Genomic DNA, 20,907 nt, shown 5'->3' with positions numbered 1-20,907 from the left:
CACAAATACAACTGAAAGCCGTGCACTCCGAAGATCCTTTCCGATTAGCCCGCACTCCTTTTCGTTGCGTCCAACCGTAATTCCAGAGCCTTCCGTGCTTTATCAATCGCTTCTTTTACCCAATTCCGTTCTCCTTCCCAGCTACTTCTTTAAACAAACTTTCTTCTTCCTCCGCCCTCCTCACTTCTTTCCTTTTTCTTCTCTCTCCTTTAAACTACGCGCCTCCTTGCCTTTTAAGGAAGATTTACGTCACACCAACGTTATTTTAGCCAGTACCCACAGGCGCTGTTTGGACCCCTACTCCCCTTAAAGAAATATCCCACAGTCAATAATTCCTCTGGACATAATCTCTAAAGGAAGCACGTGGCAGAAACAGTTAAAAGCATACACAACAATGAAAATATGTGACAACCGTTACATAGTCCCCACCCCCCCTGGAGAGGGACCAAAGTAGGGCTTTAGGTTCACTATATGCACAGTGTCACTTTTAGTCTCTGTTCCCGTCCCAAACTGAACCCTGTAATTATTAGGTCCTAAAATTTTTAGTATTTTTGCCGGACCAATATATTTTGGCGCAAGCTTGGAAGCAAACTGATCTATTTTAGAGGATTGTGGGTGAGACCTAATCCAGACCAGATCCCCTACAGTGTAGTGGGCCTCTTTCCTACGTTTATTGTAAGACCTGGCTTGCCTGGCTTTGGCCTTTGCCACACGACTCTCCACTTGCTTCTTTAAGGTGACTAGCTGGTATATCGTAAGGTAAGATACTGAATTAGGGTGTGGGGCTTTAATGAGACGCTCCAGGGGTCCCTTGATCTGCCTACCAACAGCCCAACAGCCAATAGAGCAGGGGTCTCTCCGGTAACTTCGTGTACTGCAGTATTGAGCGCAAATCGAAGCTCCAGCAACCAGCGGTCCCAGTCTTGATGGTTCTTCCCCACATATGATTCAATCATAGTTTTAAGGGTTTTGTTTACCCGTTCAGTCATATTCATTTGGGGATGATAGGCTGTTGTCAATTTTTTCATCACCCCCGATCTGGAACATAAGTTTTCCATCAAACCACAGGTAAACTGTGGTCCTCTGTCAGACAACATGTATTTTGGTACACCCCACCGAGTGAAGATGTCTTCCCTAAGAATGGAGCATATCTTCCCCGCTTTTGCATTAGACAAAGCAAACAGTTCCACCCATTTGGAATAGTAATCCACCACTACCAATAATACAGTCTTTTTATTCTTGGACCTAGGGAATGGACCCATGAAATCCACTCCCACCATTTCTCCTGGTTCCTTCACCACTGTGGATTGACATAAACCAGCCGGTTTTCCTGGAGAAATCTTATACTGTTGACATATCTGACAGTTTTTAACATGGCGCCAGACATCCTTACGAATGGTGGGCCACCAGGCTACCTCCAGGATTTGTAATAAGGTCTTGGTCTTCCCCAGGTGCCCCCCAAAAGGACTGTCATGGAAGTACTGGAGAAGCTCTTGGAGAACCACTAGCTGATACTTGTGGCCTCCATGTCTCGACGGGATTCACCCCTTGAAGTTCTTCATATTTGATATGCCCAGGTCTACTGCTAAATATTCCCTGCACCCCTGACAAACAGAACAAGTTGTTTGAGCTCGAGCGATTACCTGCAAGTCTATGGGGTAGTTCAGATACAGAGGGTTTGACCACAGCCACCAGTGCCTCTTGGGACTCTTCAGGAGTCCGAGACAACGCATCTGGCACTATATTGCCATGACCCTTCCGGTAGTAAACCTGGAATTTGAATTCTTGGAGCCGAAGCACCCATCTCGTAAGCCTAGAAGAAGTTTTTGAGCACTTGAAAGCCCAGGTCAAAGCATTATGATCAGTATAAACGCTGAATACTGTTCCCTCTAAATAGTGCCGCCACTTCTCCACAGCCCAAATTACAGCCAAACATTCCTTTTCGCTGGCTGAGTAGTTAAGCTCAGGTCCCTTTAATTTTCTTGATGCATAAGCGATGACATGCTCCCTGCTGTTGTCACACTGTGTAAGCACCCCCCAGTCCCACATTACTTGCGTCGGTATTTACCTGAAACTGTAGTTGTGGATCCGGCTGTGCCAAGATGGGCGGCTCCTGCAAAGCAGTCTTCAGCCTGTCTACTGCCTCCTGGCATTTGGTGTGACCATTGCCACAGGGCTCCCTTTTTGGTGAGGTGATGCAAAGGAGCTGCCATGTCTGCCATGTTTGGTATAAATTTTCGATACCAACCTATCATCCCCAAAAACCTCTGCAGACCTTTCACGTTGGTAGGGGTTGGATAGTCCCGTATGGCGATGGTCTTTTCGGGATCCACCTCCACCCCTCTTGCTGAAACCACATGGCCCAGGAAGGTCAATTGGGATTGCATCAGATGACATTTCTTTAAGTACAAGGTCAGGTTGGCTTGATGGAGACGATGAAACACTGTTTCTAAATCCTGCAGGTGTTGATCTTTTGTTGGTGAGAATACAATGATGTCGTCTATATATACAAAACAAATTTTTCAGAGTAGCCCCTTCAGAGCTTGTTCCATTAATCTCTGAAATGTAGCTCCGGCATTGACCAACCCAAAGGGCATAACCCGAAATTGGTAGAAGCCATCAGGAGTTATCACCGCCGTCTTCTGTACGCTGTCTTCACCCATCCGTACCTGCCAATACCCGGAGCGTAGATCCAAGGTGGAAAATACTGTTGCCCCATGGAGCGATTCCAGAATGTCATGGACTAGGGGCATAGGATAAGCATCCACTCGGGTTTTAGCGTTTAGGGCTCGGTAGTCCACACAGAACCGATGTGATCAATCCCCTTTCCGAACCAACACCACTGGCGAAGCCCATGGAGAAGATGATGGCTCAATTATGCCAGCCTGCAGCATCTTAGAAAGCTCTTCCCTAATAATTTGAAGTTTTTGGGGAGAGGCTGCATAAACCCGATGTTTAATGGGCAACTCGTCAGTTGTATAAATAACATGGGAGACAATCTGAGTAGTCCCCAATTGGTCTGTCCATACTGATGGCCATCTGCCTAACAATGGACGTACCTCTTCCGGTTGGTTAATTATAAGTGGGTCCATGGCCTTGTCCAGGACCTCTGCCACCGCTAAATAAAACTGGGAGATGGGTTGGCCAAGCTCTTCCGATCCTTTCTTCCAAACTGGAACACCCCACCCCCAGGCAAGCTATACTCTCCTCGAGAAGGGCAAATGGTCATCTGTGCAGCCATAATGGAATCCAACCCTAGAAGTAAGGGCATAGCCAGATGGGCATCATCCAATATGAAAGTGTCAGTCTTCCATATCGTCTGCTGTAGTTGGTATTTGATCTGAACCTTTCCCAGAGCGACTCCTCTTCTGCCATCCGCCAGTATAAACTTGACCGAAGTGGACTCTGTCAGTTCATCCTCCGAGGTCTTAATCTTTTGCCACATATTGAGGCACATGAGTGTAAACGTGCTCCCTGTATCCACTATGGTTTCTCCCCATAAGCCTCTCAGCTGAACTGGAACCACCAGAAGGGAAGGTTGACCAAACACAGTTGCTAGCCGACCTTCTATTGGCTCTTTCTTCTGGTATTTATTACCTGTGTTGGTTGGTTCACCCTGTTTTGTTTTCGACGGCCTAAAACCTCTTTTAGCCGCCCAGTCTCGTTCCACCATAGATCCCAGTTTGACGAGGTCATCCACCGTCCTCACCATGCCCCTGAGTGTCCCAGCCAGTCTCGAGTTGCATGCTCCCAATAAGCGACGCAAGATTTCTTCGTCGGTTATGTCTGGTTTCCATTTAAGACATAAGGCCTGAAACTCATATGCAAAGTCCCGAATGGCCTGCCCTGGTTGCTGTTCCATTTCCCGTACTCTCTGTTACAATTCTTCATAGTAATCGGAGGGGAGAAAGGCATCTAAAAAACCTGTCTTAAATGAAGCCCAATCATCAATAGTCTGTTTAGCAGCCTGCCACCAACAACCGACTGCTCCGTGTAGAGAGGCATTCAAAACCCCCATAAGTTCACTGGATGTCAGAGAGTGCACCTCCATAAAGGCATCCCCCTGCTCCACAAATCGTAGAATGTCATCGGTGGTATAAGCTTCCCAATCTTGGGAAAGTCCATGCGCAATGCTGCCGATGCAGCAGGCAACACTGCTGGTCTCAATATAGTCTTCCCCGATGGAGTTGAATGGCTAAATGGACGCCACCCTCCTTGAGTACTCTGACGAACCACATCCTGCAATTCTGACTGCCACTTCTTATCTCTCCATTCGAAACAGGCCACAGTTTCTTTAAGAATATCTTCTGCCTGGGAGACCATAGCCTCTTCCAAATGAGAAAAAGTGGCATCCATATATTCTCTAAGAGATTCCTCTCGTGCCATCAGTGTGTCCACCATCTGGTCCAACCTTCCTTCAATTCTCTGGACCCTATCGAATAACTCTGTTATTGGAGATGGAAGACTGATGTCTGATCTGTTAGTTCCTAGGGTGTCATCTATATACAAACGTTGCAACATGCCCGTGACTTCTCTGACCCTTTCGCAAGCCCTGACAGTGACGTGTGGGGCCAAGACCATGGATTCTTCGGCCTGCAGTCCTTCATCACCATCGAGCCCCTGCTCTAAAGCCTTAGTAGCCATATCCGGTAACTAACTAAGTATATAAATCCACAAAAGAAAAAAAAGGAAATCAAATAAATTAAACCCCCGGTTCAAATCGGTCCCCGTATGGGCCACCACTTATGTAGCGAAATCCCCCAATTGTTGGATGAGGAGCCCGACACACACGAAAAACTCCTACTCATAAGAAAATACTACTATAATGTCCAAAAACCGACTGAACCTTAGACCCAACTTTGATGTCCCCCAGATGGAGTTGTTTATACCAAAAAAAAACAATAATCACCTAACAATTGTTTAACAAAAAGAATATATATTATAAATCACAACAATAATAAAACATCATTTAAATCACTCCTTATCCAAAAAATAAACACTAAGTAATAGGCCACCCCTTTTACCCTTATATAATATACAGAAAGAAAGCAAGAAAGAAAGCCAGTAAAAGCAACAGAGATATAACCTAACAACACCCCCATATAATTCACAATAAATATCTGTAGAAATCACATATATACAAATATAAATTAGACACACAGTCTCACAATCCCCACACGTTCCCCATCCCCTTTAATATTATGTTGATTTAAAGAGTCTAGCCACACGGCCTGGGAAGTTCGTGAATAATCCAGTAATTCAGTCAACTACGTTCTGCTGACTAGTAAACTGTATTTATAGGTAAAAAGGAGCAATCTCACCGGCTTGGCGACGATTCTTCTTTAAAATCTGAAATCCGTCTCACCTGGGAGTCTGAGCGTTAGCGTCCTTCCATGGCCGCTGCCCTCAACACAAATACAACTGAAAGCCGTGCACTCCGAAGATCCTTTCCGATTAGCCCGCACTCCTTTTCGTTGCGTCCAACCGTAATTCCGGAGCCTTCCGTGCTTTATCAATCGCTTCTTTTACCGAATTCCATTCTCCTTCCCAGCTACTTCTTTAAACAAACTTTCTTCTTCCTCCGCCCTCCTCACTTCTTTCCTTTTTCTTCTCTCTCCTTTAAACTACGCGCCTCCTTGCCTTTTAAGGAAGATTTACGTCACACCAACGTTATTTTAGCCAAGACCCACAGGCGCTGTTTGGACCCCTACTCCCCTTAAAGAAATATCCAACAGTCAATAATTCCTCTGGACATAATCTCTAAAGGAAGCACGTGGCAGAAACAGTTAAAAGCGTACACAACAATGAAAATATGTGACAACCGTTACAACCAGCTCCCGCCGGCACCACCGCGTTGTTATAGCCCCGCCGACCACCACGCCACTGACGCGGATCTGGGCTGTCCCTGCCTGCAAGATAGAACACACGCCCGGCCCCCCAGGGCCGGCTGCCAATAGGCAGGGAACTCAGCTCCCGGGTCCCGTCTAACCGAGGAAACATCCTCGGCGTGGCCTCCCTAGACACGATGCCGTCCCGGGTGCCTCCAGCAACGGTGCGCCCGCAGGAGCCTGCTGCAGTCCTGCTCCACACGCCGTCGATCCGCCTCAGGGGAAAACGGCTCTCCTGCGGACCCATGGCGGTCCGTGGGGTACATTTTCCCAGTGGGGCTGTGTGCAAGCCGCTCCCGCGGCACGTGGGTGGGGTCCCCTGCTGCGCCCGGCCGTCCACAACAAGATTTTGAGGAATAGGTCCCCGCCTTCGAACAGGCGGAGAATCCTGCCGACTACGCCAGATGTGAACGGAACCCGGGCACAGACAGGCAGACATGTTGTTTTCCACCACCACACGTTTATTTACAAATATTTACAATGTTCAAAAGTACACACACAAACCCCCAAAGTCCTGGCCACACACTATGCCTTTCTTCGGGCTGCCTCCACTCTTGTTGCTTCTCCTGCTTCGTCCTACTTCCACCCATCTCCAGCCTCGACACATACATACACACATATATATATATATATATATATATATATATATATATATATACCTACCCTTTGGAGTGCGAGCAACTGTTGCTGGGGGTGCCAGAATCCGTCGAGGAAGAAAAATGAAAAACATTATTTATACAAAATCTTAATTTATCTATCCATTCCTAAATAATTAAATGGGCAGGGTATTTCGTATCAGTGCAATACGCTGCTTGTTAAAACGGATGACTTCCGCTCTTACGTACACGTAGTGCTGCGTGGGTATTATGAACTATCGTATCTGTTCAAGTTCTATTAAAATTTTAAATATAAGTAATTTTTATTTAGTCGACAGAAATATCTTTGGTAGGAATGTAAGTTAAATTTAGTCATCATTGCATACATTTTTCTTCACCATAGAAATGTAAAGACTAAAGTCAACTTACATTCCTACCAAAGATATTTCTATCGACTAAATAGAACCTACTTATATCCAAATAGAACTTTAAAATATATATTTTTTCGAATCTGATCGTGCATTTTAGATCGACTTGACGCGCACTACATCGAGCCCGTGTGCTATTTTGCTCTTGCGTGCCTGCCTCAATAAGTCACTGTCGCTTCGCTCTTACTTTTTTACCATTCATTTAATTATGGCCAGTCGGGAAAAAATTAGAAAATGGAAGGAGGATTACACTGAGTATGGCTTTAACAAAACAATTATTGATGGCGAATAAAGTATCCATTATTCATAAAGCTTCAATTGGTGATCTGTTTTTCTGCATTAACCTCATATTTCTTCTCAAACCAAGAGGGTGCGAAATCGGCCTAGTCCGTCAAGTCAAAGGTGGTTATAGTTAAGTTCTATAGTACACTAATGAGGCTTCAAGTGGACTACTGTATGTAGCTTGGGTCCCCATATTACAACAATTTAGAAAATGTATACATGGCGTAACATTCATGTGTGTTCATGAGCTTCGCAGGCTGTGATAAAAATTCCGTGGTGAAACTCAATTTTAAATAAATAATCGTGAGTCCCAGAGTGTGCAGGCCTCGAATGGGTGCAGGAGCTTAAGTAAACGTGAAGGTTGATTGGAGTGCTTAGATGATCATGCATTCACGTGCAAATGCGAGCTAGTTAATCACATGCTTCATTCATTACTTGGAGCAGGTAGAAGATAGCACCTGCACCCAATCAGGGCTATAAAGGGAGCCTGCACAGCAGAGAGAGGAGACAACTGGATAAGAAGAAAAATATAGACATTCCAGAGTATAGCTCTAGAGGTGAATGGTCGGGAGTAAACCAGACAGCAACAGTTTCATCAGCGTGTGAGAGAGGAGACAGAGCAACCGGGTCCCGTGAGCGGAGCAAAGTGAATGTGCTCCATTGGGTGTCCCAGTTGATCAGCATGGAAGTGGAGATGATGAATTAACCTCCCTGAATGCCTGGTAGTGCTGAGTGCTGCTGTATGGGATGGTGGAGGTCTGGTTGTGCATGTCCCGTAGGATGCCCATTGAGTCAGGAGTCAGGAGAGGTGGTCATAGATGTCGCTGTCTCTGCCAGTTGGAAGACCCACTGGGGTGAGCTGTGGAGATGTATGGTGAAGGACACGCTGGGCTGAGGAGGAGATTACTGCCAATATGGTTTTTACCTGGAATTGAGTGACTGTTTTATCTGAATTTTACAATTGTTTTAATCTTCCAAGTTACTCTTAATTTTGGACACTTTGTTTGGCACTTTGTTGTTTTAAATAAAACAATTTACTTTGCACATACCCCTTGCTGACTGTATATGTATATTCATCCAGCTCATCCTTAGACACGTTATCAAAGGTTCCAGGTTCAACAGGCTCCCTGAAGCAACTAGGAAGTGTGGAGATGACCCAAACTGTCACACTGGCACTGTAGCTTTCATATATGCTAACAAACCTAAAAAAGGCATAGCAGAGCTAGAGAAAGTCCAGAATGACTAGGTTTACTGCAGCAACTGAGAAGTATGAGATATGAGGAAAAATTGATGGAGTTAAACATTTTCAATTTAAGCAAATGGAGATTATGATGTGACACTATTGAATTGTTTACAATTATTAATGGGATTAGTACAATGGATCTCACCTATTATTTTAAAATATTTTTTTTTCAAAAAGAGCATGGGCATACTGCTGGAAAGCTGTTAAGAGTAAATAAGAGGTTTTCTTCACAAAAAGGACTACAGATATGTGGAATAAATTACCAAGTAGTGCAGTTAAAAATGTGACTTTATAGATCTTCAAATCTTGACCAAATGTTATTTTAGAAAATCCAGGTGAATAGGATTGGCAAGCTGCTCATTAATCTGTTCTATTTTATGCGTACATTTTCTAGCTTTTTTGTGTTCAAGGTCAAAGGAAGCCTGTGTCTGAACCTGCAGCAATGGAAACAGGACAAATAATAAATCTGGATGGGACTGAACACTACTACAGGACACATTCCAGAGCAGGGTCATTTACTCAAACTGGTAGCATGGCTTTGGGCTATGGGAAGTAATGAACTTGAGCACTATGGAAACATACAAACTTTACATAAGAGGTGCACCAGAATAAAATCAAAGCCTTCAAGCACTGTGAGATGCCTCATTCCACTCTGAACACCCGTAACACCTATAACCACATGTAGGGAGGCAGTTTTTCCTCAGGCTTGTAGTATTTCACAGAATCTAAAAATAAAATTCTAAACATTACCCAAGAAGTGTTAATATTCATAACCTTTAAAGCCTAGAAAAACATTACTAATGGTTTGCATAATCTGAAAAGAGGCAGACCTTCCTTGATTCAATTATTTTTGCTTAATTTAATTGCAAGCATGACAGGAAAAATGAACAATACTATTTGCTTTCAAATCAAATGTTGCTTTGTGTCAATGGAAAAAGCTGGCAATTTAATAACACTAAAGGTGAAGATCTATTCTGAAAACAATCTTGGACTTTTTTTCCTACATCCAAGAACTCCCAAGATAGACTCAAGAGTCAGCGACTTAAGGGTTATGAATAGAGGGGTGAACAGCCATGCCATTAAAAGTCCCTGCCAGCTTCACTCCAGTTGCAAATGAAAACCTCTGTAGTTAATTCAAGCTGTACATTTTTTAAAATGGGCATTATGGGTATGCGTTCTTTACTTTGGTAGAAAGTATGATTTTTTTCCAAGCCTTTTCACCTCAGTTCTTGTACATTTTTTTGGGGGGGGTGGGAATCATTTGTGTTTGCCAGTGAAACTGTTTGCATTTACTAGCTCACTCAACTTGTCTGCTTCATTCTGTGCAATCATTATATAAACACCCTGTTCTTGTTTTTTCCGGTATCATGCAATGGACAGGTTTCTATTGAACTGCCTTAAAAAAGATTGTTAACCCTGCTGTAGTGATGATTGCATGTACAGCAGTGATAATGTAAACCAAAGGTTAAAGATTTTCTTTCTGCTGTTGCACAGTCAGTTGTATAAGCTTATTTTGGTCACTTCTTCAAAGTTGTTCACCAGTTTACACCACTGTTCAGGAAAGATTGATGAACCTGATTACTTATGTGGTTACACAAAAGAAGTAGACACATATGAATGACAACAGATAAACATATTTCTCATTATTAGTAAAGTACATTCCAGCTTCCACTATCCTCAGTGTTTTTAATACCTTACTTTGTTTCAATCCTTTTGTATATTCTCTCTGGAAAATATATCTGAAGGCCCACATCTGTTCAAAGCCAAACTAAGTTCTTTTTCATCTTCCAAAATGCATACTCCCAACCAAAACTACCCCAGGCTACCAAAAATTGCCACCCTTTTTTCCTATCCTTTATTTCTGTAAAACCATGCCTTTTCTAAGCACTGTGTGATGCCAGATCTTCAGATTCTTTAGTTCCTTTACCTCTGTTTTATACCTCTGGCCTCTTCTAACCACTCTTTTCAGCACATTGTTTACCCGGTGCTCTAATTGCTATCTTTATGTGGCAGAAAGTAGCATTTGCAATACATTAAACCATTTAGATAATGCAAAGAGTAACATACTTTTTCATCCAAAAATAGTGGTAACGATAGGAATGATGTAGTGATTCAGTGAGAAAGCCTGACTGGTTTATTTTAGAGTGCACTACAATCCTAGCACTAGTGGTATCAAGAGCTGCCACACATAAAAATACTGAATCAGCCTGACATTTTATACTTATCACTCACAAAGTACTTGCTTGGCCTAAGACAATTTTCCTATGACTATATTCTTAAAGTACTGTGTCACCTTTGCATTGACAGAGCTTTATATACTCAGCAAAAAAAGAAACGTCCCTTTTTCAGGACTGTGTATTTCAACAATAATGTTTTAAAAATCCAAATAACTTTACAGATCTTTATTGTAAATGGTTTAAACAATGTTTTCCATGCATGTTCAATTAACCATAATCAATTAATTAACATGCACCTGTGGAATGGTCATTAAGACCTTAACAGCTTACAGAAAGTAGGCATTTAAGGTCACAGTTCTAAAAAGGCAGGACACTAAAGAGATTTGTCTACCGACTGTGAAAAACACCCAAAGAAAGATGCCCAGGGTCCCTGCTCATCTGCGTGAACGTGCATTAGGCATGCTGCAGGGAGGCATGAAGACTGCTGATGTGGCTAGGGCAATAAATTGCCATGTCCGCACTGTGAGATGCCTAAGACAGCGCTACAGGGAGACAGGAAGGACAGCTGATCATCCTCGCAGTGGAAGAGCCCGGATCTCAATCCCATTGAGCACGTCTGGGACCTGTTGGATCGCAGGGTGAGGGCTAGGGCCATTCCCCCCAGAAATGTCCAGGAACTTGCAGGTGCCTTGGTGGAAGAGTGGGGTAACATCTCACAGCAAGAACTGACAAATCTGGTCCAGTCCATGAGGAGGAGATGCACTGCAGTACCACACCACACCAGATACTGACTGGTACTTTTGATTTTGAGCCTCCCTTCATTCAGGGACACATTGTGAAACTTTTTTAGTTTATGTCTTATGGTGTTGACTCTTTTACTGTTCATACAAATATTTACACATTAAGTTTACTGAAAGTAAAAGCAGTTGAAAGTCAGAGGACGTTTCTTTTTTTGCTGAGTATATTTTCATTCCACCTTGGTGTTGTTTTCTGAAGATTGTGTTAAACTTGGCACTGTCTTTGTGTGACTGAACACTAGACCTGTTTTATTGTAAACTATAAGAGTGCATAATGTAAAAATGTTAATTCAGATTGTTTCCATGTGAGGCGCCAGGTTATTGCCGAGTCCCATTGATTCCGAATGATTCCCACATCTTTTCTGATTTATATGTGGTCACTGCCTAGGGATTCAGGTGTGCAGAGCCTCATTCCTGCAGCAATCATTGCTATGCCCCTGTATAACTTGAGTTGTGTGAGTTATTAACTGAGTTTCTGAAACTCAACCCCCTCATTGCACATGGGCAGTCCAGAATAAAGCAGCTGGGTAAGCAAACTAGGCTGCGTGGGATGAACTAAAGAATGTAACCCCTGGGATATCAATGTTTATTTTAGTGTTGTTTAGTACACAGGTTATGATCAACTTTAACAGGCAATTAAGTACAAATAGTTGGAAAAAAAACTTGAATTATGTAGATTGAACAACGACTACATATTGAAAAGAAGAAATGACTCGAGATTTTCACTAAGCTCAGTAACAAAGGCCATGCAAGGAATCTAACTCAACTGAAGAAACTGAACTCCCCAGCTCGTTGTGTATGACCCATTTTTTAACCCTAACAACTTTTTCTTTGTTGTGTTTTTAAAGGAATTCTGCTCCTGTTAGCAATTCTTGATCAAGTGCCTGAGATACAGTGTGGAACAACTGATCTGGTGTGCAGACCTGGCAGCATTGTGGAGCAAATTAGGAGGGTAAAAGGATTCCTGGAAAGCATGGTAACAATGAGATGCTCAGCTTTTCAAAGAATTACAAGTTGGCTAAAGATAATGGCCAACAGCTTTTTTTTGTCACTTTTTCATCAATGTTTTACAGTGAGGGACATGGCATACCTCCTACCTACCCACTGAAGGTATAATTTTGGGATTTGGAAAAAAGAGACGGAATGCCATCCCACAAACCTTGTCATGAAAGGTTCACTGTGCCAAAGATTTTAGGCTAACTAAGAAATATTAACCTGATATAGTTCATGGTGTGAAACATTGAAAAACAAAGGAATTAAAATTAAATTCATACTGTAAGTGGACATAATTATGGCAATCGCATAGGTGCTTCTAAAGTTCCTGACAGCAAGGAAAGTTTAGGGTCTGGCTTGCATGGTTTTTAGGGTATACAAAAGTCATGCAACTAGTATGGTTTCCACTGGTCTTAAGATTAAGCAAATAAAAAAAGAAGGTGTCAGCATAAAGAACTGGTGAAGTGAGCCAGTGTGGTTTCACATTGCAATGGCTCCACTCCAGTTTTGAGTCTAGATGACAAGTCAATACAAGATCTGGCTTTGGACATCTTAAGGGAGTTTTCAGCAGCTAATACATCAACAGGTTCATATTATTATTTTGTCACCAGTGCCAGACAATTACTTGTAAAGCCACCTGTGCAGCTTAATGGTTAGTGAAAAAGGGAGAAATAAGCATGTCATTGAGTGTCCCTTCTGTTACAGTGCATTTAATTTGCATGGGAGTCTACTAGTAATAAAAATGAGACCTTTGCACCATTGTTAATAGACAACTATATTTCTTCTCATGTACAATATTAGAAACCATGTGGTAACAGCACGGTTCTGCCAGAGACAGTGAGGCTGCCCAGTACAGCACTTCAGGTGGACCAGTGGAGACAAAAATCTGTAAGTATGGCATGTAGTGTAGCCTCCTCTGGCACACTAACAATGGTATTACTAAGGAATAATGATTGGCAGCAGTGTACTGACTAGTGCAATTTAGATGGTACTGCCTTTTTGACCCAGTAAACAGTGGGTTGGGCTCAGTGTTCCAATCCTGCCTCCTAATGCTCCATCTCCAGATCATCTGGATAATAACAGGGGGTTGCATATCTTGTGTGCTAAAGTTAGTTTCACTTTGAGCGAATGCAGTGTTGTTTTTGTGTTACAGTATGAAGACATTGGTTGTTGCTGTGTCTCAACACCTTATTAAATTTTATTTGGTCTCACAGTGATCATAAGTGGTCTTAAAAGTGAAGACTGCAAGGATGTTTTAATACTGTGTTTTCATAGTCTGGCTATCCTTATAAGTTTATAGGGTAATTATGGTCACATGTACAGAGTACAGTGAAAGTTTTACTTGCATGTTCTAATCAACATGCAACACATCATTCTCTGGTTTCATGATTAGCAGTACTAATTCTGATTGTTACTACTTTGTGTGCAGGATGGTATTCTAAAACACTGCAATTTCTGTTTAGACCAATCAGATGATAAAAGAAGTAATTGCAGACCTGACCACCTTATCTGTTGCTGTAGCAACAGCAACCAATGGAACACAGTCCAACTGTACCCAGGGCATACTGCAGCGGGTCAACCATCACATCATAACCAATAACCAGACTCTACGCAGACTCATTTTCCCGGTAAGAATTACGTCCTCACTTAAGTAGGTCATGAGGTGCGAGTGAGGAATTCATGGGTAAGTCAAAACATGAGACCTTAATATAAGTAATGAACCAAAGCAGCATTTACTAATGCCTGTAATTCCAACAAGCCAGTATCAAGAAAGGCTCCATTGGAGCCATTTTACTAGGCGCTATAATATGTTCCTGAGGAAGTGGGCAGGAGATTGGCTGGAAAAGTCTGGATAGGCATGGCCACCAACAGCCTTGATATTTCATTATAATAGGGGGTTTCTCATTCTATTCTGCTTTAATTGGTCAAAGCTGCCCTACTCTATTCTTGCTAGTGACAATGTGTATGTTCTGCTATCCCATTACACATTGGCTGCATCATACCATTGTCATGTTGCCAAAGAAGGATATATTTCCTAACACTGAAGCAGTCAACCCATATAGTCACTGCTGGATATACAAGTAGGATTTCTAGTGTCCCTTTGACTTTTTGTCTGGACACCCTAACAACTGATCACACCTGAACCTCAGTCTAGGCTCAATAGAGCTAATAAAATGAGCTCATGCCAGATTACATAGGCTACAACCCAGGTATAAGGAAAGTCTTGGTACAGGTGACCAAGTGTGGACAAGCAGTCACTGGCCAGTGCCAGACCAGGACATTTTAGTATGCATGTGGTACACAAAGATATGTATGATTCAAAAAGCATTTTCTGACCCAAGTTAATTGCACAAATATCCCCTTATTTTAATTCTTCTGACTTTAGGCACTCTTTTTCCAAACAAACAGTACAACAGGATACCACCTCCCTCTCATAAATCTTATGGCATAACATCTCAAAGGTTATTTAAAGTTCATAATGACTCCCTTCCAGAAGATTTTATTCTGCTTAGCCAACCACAGGTTCTGGTGCCCAAAGATCCATAATCTGCAAATAAAATACTCATTCTAACCTCCTGTAATGATTGATCAAGCTGTCAGTCACCTGAGGTCTGTTGCCATGTTTTCAGTCACTTAGGCATGAGCAATTAAACAATAGATTATATTCATTTTCAGAATGGGATTGAAGGGGACTAGAACATATCCTAGCACCATCAGATGAAGAACAGGAACAGACATTGGGTAGTACACCTGTGGATTGCTGAGTGCTCTCATTCACTCACATCTTGGCAATTAAAGGTGGGGAGAACATGCCTTAGAACAGTGAAAGGCAACCTTTTTTCGAGTTGCGTACGGAAGCTCTGGACCGCACAGTGAAAAAAAATTATGGGATAACCCTTATCTCGTACGTACGAGATGTTTTCACGTACGTACGCGATAAACTAACGATAAACTTAGATTAAAATATTACAAAAGTGTGCTTCGGGGCTTCCTAATTACGACCTTACCAAGGCTGTGGCGCTTCAGTTTGACGTCACTTCCAGCGCTTGTAGCTCGGTGATATAAAAAAGCAGACGGATGGGCATGGGCTTTTATTTATAAAAAGGAGTGTGGGACGGTTAGAGTTGGGTTTAACAGCAGCATGCAATACCTACGTCAGGTAATGCCCAGAACGTCAGTCACGAAATGCCCATCGCATACCCCATTACACTATGGTTAAGAGTAGGCTTGTGGGAGGGTAAGGGTTTAGTTTACAGGTATTCGTCTGCACACTCTTACGGAGCACCTGAGGAGATATGGTGTTTTGTTTCTTCCTGGGAAACAATTTGGTGCGTACAACTTACTATCTCGTGCCCACCACTTACCATAGCCTGCGCACCAGGTTGTTAAAGTCGCACCTGCCAATATTGCGTGTGTGCCGTATAGTTTCAGATGAGCACCAAATGCCGTCGCGTGCTACTGTACATCATTTTCTGGAAACGGGACATATCACTGAACAGTCTGATGTTTTCCTCACACAATTATAGTCCACAGAAATGAATATTAGCAAGTTTATAAAGGCAGGCTATGCATTCAAGCCCAGATCGTTAAATCCGCGAAGCAGCACCACTAACCAATGCACTAATTTATAGTAAAAGGAAATTACATTAGTTAGCCATTTACTTTCTAGCCCGCAGCTTGTTATTCGCACAAGTTACGAAAGGAATTCATATTTCACGTATTTAGTGCGTGTGAAGTTTACCCAGTTCAATGCGGGTTCACTAATTTAAATTCTCTGGTAAACCTGGCACACTATCGCATATCTGAACTAATGAACTGTGGGCTTTAACGTGCATCTAAAGAGTTAAATCCGAATCGGGCCACTGTAACTCCTGCCGTTTTCAGACAAGAAATGTACCCTTGCTAAAAAGCCAAACTTGAATATCCTAGTGAAATCCACTGGCAAACCTGGCACACTGGGTCACCCGTTGCATTGTGCAAAAACGAACTGCGATCTTTAAAAGTACAGCAGAGATCTAAATCGTGTTGCGGCGGATTTTTATTGTCACGTTTTTGACAGGGTGGATCACTAAGTTAAATTGCTGGTAATACTTGCTTAGCCCAAATGTAGGTACACTTGGTATATTAACTGGCTAACTTATGATGACATTGTGTTTACGGTAATGGGAAAAAATGAAGACACCTTCTTTCAGTTTTATTACAAATCAGAGGCACGGATGGTTATTTAACCTGATTGCCCCTTAAACAGCGGAGTCCGACTTGTTGCTGATATGGGAATGTGTAAACTTTGCTAGAAAAAAAAGGACTTGTATCTGCATTTTGGTGTCAAAATCTAACTGCAGTCTCTCTTGTTACAGAACTGTAAAATGAAAGTGAGCCAAATTGATTTAACAATTTAGAGTGTGACTTCAATATTACAATCAATCTTGTGCCGTTTATATGAAGACAGATGTATGCTAGATTTACTAGTCAATTTGACTATACTCGGGTTGGTCTGGGCAAAATTCAACTGCATTTAACAAAAATATATCTAAATATTATATATATATATATATATATATATATATATATATATTGTGGAGCCGACCCGGACACAGACAGGCGGACATGTTGTTTCTCAACCACCACATTTTTATTTACAATATTTACAAATATTAGATTGGTCACACAGACCCAGTTCAGTGCACAAAACACCCCAACACACTCAGTCCTGGCCACAAATGCCTTTCTTCGGGTCGCCTCCACAATTCCTCGTGCCTCGTCCTGCTTCCACCCGACTCCAGCGCTCAATGAATGGAGACGGCCCCTTTTAAACAGTCCCCGGATGAGCCCCAGGTGTTCCCGGCATTCCTCCTCTGGCCACGTGGCGGAAGTGCCGGCTGTCCTCCCGGCAGCTCTCCGGGTGCCGTCCTAAATCTTCCCCAGCACTTCCTGGTGTGGCAGAAGTGCTGGGGTAACAGGTCCCAAGGCATTGGGGCGCCTCCTGGCGGTGACCACAGGCCCCTACAGGGTGGAGCTTCCATGCCCTGTACCCGTGGCCCCCAGAGCAACCAGGAAGGCGGCCCCCACGTGATCCAGGGTGGGCTCTGACCCTCTTCCGGTCCCTCACGGCGTCCCGGCCGGGTCGTTGCTCTGGCATCCCTGACAATATATATATAAATTAAAGAGATCCAAATCGATTTTACTCTTTAGAGTGCATATTATATATCACAGTCAACTGAAAGAAAGTGTCTTCTTTACATCACCGATAACAGGACAAGTTAGTCAATGAATTTCCTTACGTTTGGGCTAAGAAAGTATTACCTGCCATTTAACTTAGGGATCCATCTTGTCAAATACGTGACAATAAAAATCCGCCGCAACACGATTTAGATCTCTGCTGTACTTTTAAAGATCGCAGTTCATTTTGCACAATGCAACGGGTGACCCAGTGTGCCAGTGGATTTCACTAGGATATTCAAGTTTGGCTTTTTAACAAGGGTACATTTCTTCTCTGAAAACTGCAGGAGTTACAGTGGCCCGATTTGGATTTAACTCTTTAGATGCACGTTAAAGCCCACAGTTCATTAGTTCAGATATGCGATAGTGTGCCAGGTTTACCAGAGAATTTAAATTAGTGAACCCGCATTGAACTGGGTAAACTTCACACGCACTAAATATGTGAAATATGAATTCCTTTCGTAACTTGTGTGAATAACAAGCTGCGGGCTAGAAAGTAAATGGCTAACTAATGTAATTTCCTTTTACTATAAATTAGTGCATTGGTTAGTGGTGCTGCTTCGCGGATTTAACGATCTGGGCTTGAATGCATAGCCTGCCTTTATAAACTTGCCAATATTCATTTCTGTGGACTGCAACTGTGTGAGGAAAACATCAGACTGTTTAGTGATATGTCCTGTTTCCAGAAAATGATGTACAGTAGCACGCGACGGCATTTGTTGCTCATCTGAAAGAATGCGGCGCACACGCAATATTGGCAGGTGCGACCTTAAAAGTGTCTGGTGCGAAGGCTGTGGTAAGTGGTGGGCACGAGATAGTAATTTGTAATTGTTTCCCAGGAAGAAACAAAACACCAAATCTCCTCAGGTGCTCCGTACGAGTGTGCAGACGAATACCTGTAAACTAAACCCTTACCCTCCCACAAGCCTACTCTTAACCATAGAGTAATGGGGTATGCGATGGGCATTTCGTGACTGACGTTCTGGGTATTACCTGACGTAAGTATTGCATGCTGCTGTTAAACCCAACTCTAACCGTCCCACACTCCTTTTATAAATAAAAGCCCATCCGTCTGCTTTTTTATATCACCGCGCTACAAGCGCTGGAAGTGACGTCAAACTGAAGCGCCACAGCCTTGGTAAGGTCGTAATTAGGAAGCCCCGAAGCACACTTTTGTAATATTTTAATCTAAGTTTATCTAGTACATACATGAAAGTATCTCGTACGTACGTGAAAGTATCTCATACGTATTTGAAAACATCTCGTACGTACGTGAAAGTATCTCGTACGTACGTGAAAACATCTCGTACTTACCTGAAAACATCTCGTACTTACGAGATATTTTCACGTACGTACAAGATATTTTCACGTACGTACAAGATATTTTCATGTACATACGAGATAAGGGTTATCCCATAATTTTTTTCACTGTGCGGTTCAGAGCTTCCGGAGTTGCGGCGCACTAAGTCCAAAAATTTTCTTTCACGGCGCACCTTAGGGACTGCCCATAAATAAAGTCGTGATGAGAATAAACTATGGATTAATTTTTCTAGATAAAGTTTAATTAAAATTACCGGAAATAAAAAGCGAGTGATAATCGTAGATAATTAAATTACAAGGAAGTATCGAATGCTTGCGTCACAACAAAATGTTTTTCACCACAAAGAACTGGAAAAGTTCACTGAGTTTACAAAGTTTACTGTGTTGATCAGCGGTGTCAGAGCGAAAATAAGGTTAATTTTTCCATAGTAATACTCAGACGATTAAGTGGTGAGAGCTGCAGCTACAGCAATACTCTCTCGTCGGCAAGAACCGAAATGTAGCATTCGTATTTTCTCGTTCTATATTTGCTCCGCCTTCTTCTATCCGTACAGTGAGCAAGATCTTCTAACAACAAGACTTTTTAAGTCTCATGAGATGTGTTTTTGACATCACTGGTGTAGATATTATGATGAATGGTGAACAGCGAAAATTTTAACTTGCATTCTGATTAACCGTTATCTGTTTTTCCAACATAAAATATATATTTTTTAAACATTATCTTTTTAATCAACCAAAAGTTCAAAAACACTAGCAATTTAAAATATTGTACAAAAGTTTTCGCTGCGCCCATAGGAAATTTGCCAACAATGCCTTAGAATGAAGTCACTAAATTTAGGTGCCCCAATGCTATCTTCCAGAGTACCTCTGACAGAGGAATGGGTACCAAAGGTTCAGTCACCTGAAACCAATTGTAACAGACATTAATGTGCCAAGGTTGAAGAATCAGTAATGGGCAGTGACTACATACTCTTACAACGCAGTCATCAAACAGAAGTTCTCAACCACCTTATGCATACATTTAGTCTTTGTTTACTTGCTTCAGTTTTTTTAGAAAAGAATCTTGTGCCATTCTGTCTTCTGCTTACCTACACTTTCACTTACAGGAGGATGAACTAGGCCAAGTGTCCCAGAGTTCCATGGACACAGAGAGGGGTGCAGAGACAAGAAGCCTGGAGAAATTGTTGGAACGATATCTCTTCCTAATCAGAGGCAAACTGAAGACATTTGTTACGATGGCAAAACCAAGACTGTGTCAGGGAAGAAGGAGGTGACTCTGACACAGAGATCAAGTGGTTAGTACTTAAATATTTGATCCATGATACAACACTGGCAGCTCGAGATTACATGTTGCTACTTTGAAAGACATGAGAATAGCACTGTGTTTATCTGAAAGGGGCAGCCTATGTATTATGGAAGGAAAAACCTCAGCATTTGTCTCCTCCAGTCCAGGCTCTTATTGCATAACTCCATCACTTTGTTATGAGTCTGTGGCAACTCTAAGCAGCTGACAAAGGATAATGTGGAAGAATCACTTGAAGACGGGCTTTCAAAGTAATAGAAATCTCTTGTTGAGATAGGGCAGTCTAGACACCATGGTGGACTGAAGAGGATGTTGTGAAGGGTAATAAGCACCCTGAAGTGAAGATGATGGAAAGGACTCTTGGAGCAACCTAATGCACAGGCTGCTTACAAATATAGACATACATTAAGCAAATGCTTGTGTATCCTGTATGAACAATGGTACAAATACATCTAAAAACAGTCACGTACATATTGACAAAAAAAGGCCAAACCACAGATCCAAAAATGCATCTGACAGCAAAATAAGCATGTGCACATAAGCAAAAGCAAAGGTAAACAAATAAACAGGGAAAGAAACAAAAAAACACCCAATCCAATCCAGTATCAGACATGCAAACTCACACAAATTTAACAAAAATAAAGAAAACACATTTACAAA

The 20,907-nt window shown here is 42.3% G+C and overlaps 1 protein-coding gene across 2 annotated transcripts in view; it reads left to right on the top strand.

Moving 5' to 3' along the window:
• zgc:153039 (uncharacterized protein LOC767698 homolog) overlaps positions 1–20,907 on the top strand; it is a 92,533-nt gene that overhangs the window by 40,047 nt on the left and 31,579 nt on the right. For both annotated transcript variants that reach the window (XM_039765085.1, XM_039765076.1), the window contains exons 2-5: positions 12,260–12,387; positions 13,206–13,292; positions 13,868–14,032; positions 20,051–20,239. The gene's annotated coding sequence lies outside the window, so the exon portion shown is untranslated. The remainder of the gene's footprint in view (positions 1–12,259; positions 12,388–13,205; positions 13,293–13,867; positions 14,033–20,050; positions 20,240–20,907) is intronic.

The sequence above is a fragment of the Polypterus senegalus genome, chromosome 1 (assembly GCF_016835505.1).
Source record: "Polypterus senegalus isolate Bchr_013 chromosome 1, ASM1683550v1, whole genome shotgun sequence".
Taxonomy (NCBI): Eukaryota; Metazoa; Chordata; class Cladistia; order Polypteriformes; family Polypteridae; genus Polypterus; species Polypterus senegalus.
This window is presented reverse-complemented; position numbering and strand designations above follow the sequence as displayed.